General features: G+C 39.3%; 1 long non-coding RNA gene across 1 annotated transcript; it reads left to right on the top strand.

The window, feature by feature from the left end:
* Positions 1 to 2,688: 2,688 nt before the first annotated feature.
* LOC147482522 (uncharacterized) lies at positions 2,689 to 3,565 on the top strand. Its single transcript, XR_015203477.1, has 3 exons — positions 2,689 to 2,849; positions 3,069 to 3,175; positions 3,273 to 3,565. It is a non-coding gene; the product is annotated as an uncharacterized LOC147482522 (long non-coding RNA).
* Positions 3,566 to 6,000: the final 2,435 nt, after the last annotated feature.

The following is a 6,000-nucleotide window of genomic DNA, read 5'->3' as shown; positions in this document are numbered from 1 at the left end:
TTCCCTCAAAAGGAACCACTCAATCAATACACACACCTAAGGACATGAAGCAACCTAGGTGCTAACTATGCGTATCTATCAGGTCATACACAAACACCTACGACCTACAAGTATTAGACGACCTAGCAAGGTACGACAGGTCCTCTAATCTACTACTATGCAGCACAAGTCGTCAAATAACAAAACAAAAAGTAGGAGGAACAATCACATTCATACAAAATTCAAGGATAATCTCAATTCCAAACAAGTAAGTAATTAAAATATTTTTACTTATTACAAATTCGGTTAGATACTAGAGGCCCCCAGGTTATCCTAGAAAAACGATGTCAACATCCCCATAAAAAATAGAAGTATCAGTATTAACAAAAAAAGAAAATATAGTTCAAAAAGCTTCATCCAACATCAAGTCAAATTACAAGAAGAACAAGATCAGTTGACACAAGGAAGATTCTCCACATTCAAGGGGTCCAGTTGGCAGTGCCCTCTTCACCAACAGGGCCACTAGTCAGATCACCACTTGCATTCAGCACTTCAGTGGCAGCATCTTCAGTGGGCTGAGCAGCAGGAACAACACCCAGGTCGGTTGGTAAATCAGATCATTTACTAGCATCTGCAACAATACTTTATACAGTTACTATTGCAGCCATACTTTCAATAGATCTCTTAAGGGTTTTGTACTTACGTTCTAGCTCCATGTAATCATCCACCAGAACGCAAGCGTCACCACTCTCTACCAAGTCCACCAGGTCGTTATATTCATTATGAGCTCGTTCAACAATGGCTTGTGATTGTTTGCTCTCAGCAACCCAATGCACTGCCTCCACCCTTGAAACATCAAGAGATGGCTGCAACAAAGCCACCTTCCCAGCCAGATCCCCGACCTGAGCCCTCAACCCCACCACTTCAGCACGTTCAACTTCTTGCACGGCCAGCAACTTGTCATAAGCCTCATTCGCAACATCCAACTCCTTCTTGTACGAGTCGGAGATAGTTGCCATCTCCCTCATCTTCCTATACATTGCCAAGACCTAACAAGATAACAAAGTAAGTCAGGAGTCAACATCACAAAGCACAAAAACACTTACAAAACACAGCGAGCGATCCATGTTTTTCAGGTTCACCTCCAAGTTTTTCCCTGTCTCCAGCTGGTGCTTATCACCATCTAGGGCAATACTTTCTAGCAGCCCATTCGCAACTAGTGAAGACTTGAAACTACAGTCCCTATTCTTCACTAGCCGCGTCAACCCACTCATGGGGTAGTAGTAGGTGACCGTTCTGTCCAGAACGTCAAAATCACCAGCCTTGTCACCTGGGACTGTACTCCCCGACCCCTTACACTTTTGGGCAACTGACTCAATCTCACTAGCCTTCTTCTTACCCCTAGCATTAGCCACCCCCACATCCACCACCAGCTCCTTCAGATTCATCTTGTTCAAAGGAGCCCGACCTGATGAAGAACAACCTTCCACCATAGCAGGTCGTTCCCCAGACTCAATTCAGGTCCTCTTCGTTCCTTCAGCCTCACCGACCTCAGCTCGCCTCTTCAGTTGAGGCCTACGAAAGGGAGCGGGAGCATCACCACCTCCCCCAACACTCCCACCTCCACGACCAGCCCTATAACCTTCATCCCCCTCAGGTCGTCTAGACACAGAACAGCTACCAGAACCTCCTCCATCCGTTGTAACTCCACAAATAGGTGCCCTATTTTGATACTCTCTTTCCATCTCAGTATCAGAGTTAAAATCAGAGATGTTAAATACTAGCTTTCGAGCCCTTTTCTTCTACTCATCTTTCTTCAAGTTTATCTTCACACCACCTCGCCTTTTGAAATAGTGTGCAACCTCCTCCAACAAAGATGCTTTTTTGCCCAACTCAGCCTGACAAACTCTTCAATAGCCCCCGTAAAAGTACGATCACGAATTACGACCTCTACAAAACAAACAAATGTCAGAATGTAATCATATCAACTCATAACCAAAACAAACGACCCATATAAGTAGACGCCCTACACATGAAACCGACCCATAAAGATAACAACCTACCATCAGTCTTCACACAACGATTCTCCAAAACAAATCCAGGAGGACAATAACATCCCACAATCAACAGAGGCCTATGCTACCACTCCTCCTTACTCACACCAACAATCACAGATGATTTATCCCTCATCACTTGAAAACCAAATTTCATAGCAGAAGATATTTTCACAAAAAAATTCTCCATTACGTCAGACAAACAAATATTGTAATGCCTTTGGCTCAACAGATCCAGAACATGAAACACCCTCTAGCTATTACCCACAAATTGCAGGGGTGCTTTCCCACAAAAGTTCAAAACGTCTAAGGTCAGACGTGAGAACGGCAACCTCAACCCTGCCTTCTGTTGGCCATACGTACAACCCCACCATCCACGACACCATAATAGGATATTTGCAACACACACCTTTTTTGATTTGCAAGGGTTATTTACCGTTAGTAAGTTTCCAACGTTAAATAAGCGTTGGCAATATTGTAAAGCATTGCTTTATTTGGGTGAATTTCCGGAATTAATTGCTAACGCTTAAAAAAGCGTTGGAAAAGTGTTACAAATTAAAAACTTGAAAATTTCGCGAAATAGGGAAATGGGGGAAAAAATTGAAATATAAAACATAATTTTCTTTCTCTCCTCTCTCTCTCTCACCGCCGCATTTCAAGATCCCTAAAATCATCCACTCCTTAAAACTAATTTTCGCACTCCTCAAAACTAATTATCATCTCGATCCCTATTTACAGACCAATCCAGTATATATTCTGTCTTGATTCCTGCAGAAACAAGATCGGGTTCTGTCGAAATCAAGAGAAAAGCACGAGGTACGTACATTATTGTAAAATTTTATTTGAAAGGTATGATTTTTTTTTTTAATTGTGAATTTGGGTCTAGGCTTTTGTTTTTATGTATGCGTGTGTGAGAATTGTTGGAAATTTTGAATTTTTTAAGGAGAGTTTTTATGTATGCGTGTGTGAGTATTGTTGGATGGTCCCTACTCTATATTTAGCTAATTGTGGTTATTGTTTAATGTGTCCTGGAAGAATACATCTGGTGTTGGAGTACTGCAGAGGAGGGGATCTATCAGTATATATTCAACGTCATGGAAAAGTTCCGGAAGCTACTGCGAAGCACTTCATGCTACAGTTAGGTAAAATTTTCTCACTTACAACTGAAAACTCATCTTTGTTTCTAGGATTGTTCTTTGATTGGTTTCATGTGAAATGATTGGGTTGTTTCTTCTACAGCTGCTGGTCTGCTAATTCTTCGTGAAAACAATCTCATACACAGATCTCAAACCTCAGGTTCTTATTTATCTTCTACATCAAAATTCAAGCTCTTCCTGATCTAAATTAGTTGTCTATCTTAATTGATCTAGTACCATGCCTATAGTGTCCAACGATAGCAGACACATGTGTCTATGCAGAACAGCAGAACATTGTATATGTTTGCCAACATCTTAATTTTATAGCAAACTGGATGTCTGGATCAGGATAATATCTGATAGTCATTTTATGTGTCTTCTAAGTGAAATCATTAGGTCTATTTTCAGAAGCACATATTATCATCCTTCAATGTCCACTGGTTACAAAAAGATTAAAGTTCATTCATTTAGATCCCATTTTAAGTTTGAGACAGTAAGATGGGTAGAATAAGTTGTGGGCTGGCTAAAAGTTATAATGAGCTATGGTATATAGCTATATGTTTATATGAAATATATCAGCTTCTCTAGTAAGGCCAATTTTGATTAATATCTGAAAGACAGGATAGATAGTGCTTGGGATTCCTTTCGGGACTGAGGGATTAATTGGCCCCTAGTATATTAAGAAGGATCTCTTCTGCCCATAAGGCCGTAAGGGAGCCTCTTGGTTTATGTATTTTGTGGATACTGTACTGTTTGATGAGACTAGAAAAGGCTGAAAAGGGATAGATGTAAACTACATCTCTAGATAGCTAATTTGGAGTCAGGTGCTTCAGATGGACAAAATATGTTGTATGCAACTTTAGTAGGGGTACTTGTTTTTTGTATAAACTCGTCACACTCACTCTAGTTACTAAGTCTGGTTACATCAACGTTACTTGCAAGATATGGGAGCGCCGTAGCGTTCATTTGTGTGAAATATTTTACTATAAAGTGGAAGAATAAAGAATCTAGATCTTGTCCACCAGGTTGGACAAGTTTAATTATTCATATGAAATGGTGAACCTTGTCAAATCTAATTCAAGTTATGGTCACATTAATGTGAAAGAAATCTGGATCAAAATCACCCGAGATCTTGGTGATTTGGTAGCAAGGATATGGTCACATAAAATTCTTCTAGGCACATCTGGTCCTTGGATGTTTGGCCCTTTCATAGTACACCTACGTCATAACTATGTTCTACATTTAGGGACGAGAACCGAAACCGAGGTCGGGGGTGCTAATCCTTATAGTTTTCGACATTCTACTTCAGATAATCAGAGCTGATTACTAGTGCACTAATGGAGGTTTATCAATCTGTGGGGATGCGGTTAACAATCCTTTGTTCTATTGGTAATTCAAACTGAAAATTGTGAGAGTCCCTATTCTTAGCTAGACTCAAATGTCAGGCCCATATATGGGACAAAGAAAGCGATGATAAACAGAGTTGATAGTCAAATGTATAAGAGTTAAATATAATTAAATTGATATTCATGTGTGAAGTGTACCTAGCTAGGTGTGGACCAGAAGTACTCATGATTCATGAATCAGTACACTTGAAGAAAAGCGCAAAATCTTGTACTAAAATGGGAATTTATATAACCACTTTAACCAACTCCAAGATTTGCGGAGAATGCCAATCCAAACAAACAAACTGGCACTTTGAACCCAACCCAAAATTGACCCTTTAATTAATTCTTATCCTCTAGCTTTATCAGCAGTGAAAACATGGAAATTGAATCACAAAAGCAAAAATTCTTTTGAGAAGAAATATTATGAAAATATTAGGCTATTGGCAGAGTACTTTTACCAAGTGGAGCAGAGATGATGGATAAAATGGTCGGAAGACAATAGAAATTTGTGTTCCTTGATCCTTCTTGGTATTTTTCGTGTTCAAGATCCAGCCTCCTGAAATTTTTGAATGATAGCCTTCTCATTGTTTTCTATTTAGGAAAAGAATTTTGGTGGACTTGAATAAAGATATGTCAGTGGTGAAACAGTGATGAAGTATATGTGGTTGGTTAGATAAAGATATGTCGATTGAGGGTTTGACGGCGGTGCCTGCCTAAGGTGGTAGTATAGCCCAATGTTACAGCAGATTAAATCAATTTTTCTTTGTTAGTATTCTTTGTAAATGGTGTGCTCTTGGTAAGCTTTAGATAATTTGCTAAGGTGAAGTAAAGTATTCTCATGCATGGTAGACTAAAAGATCTGTATTCTACATGTTTAATATTACTACTTGAATTCACTTTGTGCTACTTGCTTTAATTAAAGGAGAACTAGGATTGTGGATCAATGTATACTTGTTCTATGTATCCCTAGGAGTTAATTGGTAGTGCACACACCAATTAAGTAGTTAGTTAATTCTATTTATAGCTAATTCCTTTAATATCATAGACTTAGCTAGAATTTCGAAAATACTAGTGATACTTGCTACCTAGGCCAGCTGCGCTAGACCGACTTAGATCGTACTTTTGATGTAGTTCGAGTCAAGTTTAGGATTCAACGACTTACACAAAAGCCTTAGTGCTCTGTGTCTATATTCAAGGTTTGATTGTGTATTATGTTGTATCAAATTGATAGATTACACAATGTGCTTGTTCAACCCCCCACATGTCTAATTTTGCAGAATGTCTCGGCCAATTCAAAAAGAGTGAATGAATGAATTGGACAGATTTGGAGATGTGTACAAACAAGGGGTGGCTGATTTCATTCAATTTGCGACTGTGAACAACCGCGGCTCGACCACGTGTCTTTGTCCTTGTAGAGAATGTCGAAATAGAAAAAGCTTTGTG

This window comes from Coptis chinensis, chromosome 8 (assembly GCF_015680905.1).
Source record: "Coptis chinensis isolate HL-2020 chromosome 8, ASM1568090v1, whole genome shotgun sequence".
NCBI classification, from domain to species: Eukaryota; Viridiplantae; Streptophyta; class Magnoliopsida; order Ranunculales; family Ranunculaceae; genus Coptis; species Coptis chinensis.
The sequence above is the reverse complement of the archived record's forward strand: the minus strand, read 5'-3'. Positions and strand labels throughout refer to the sequence as shown.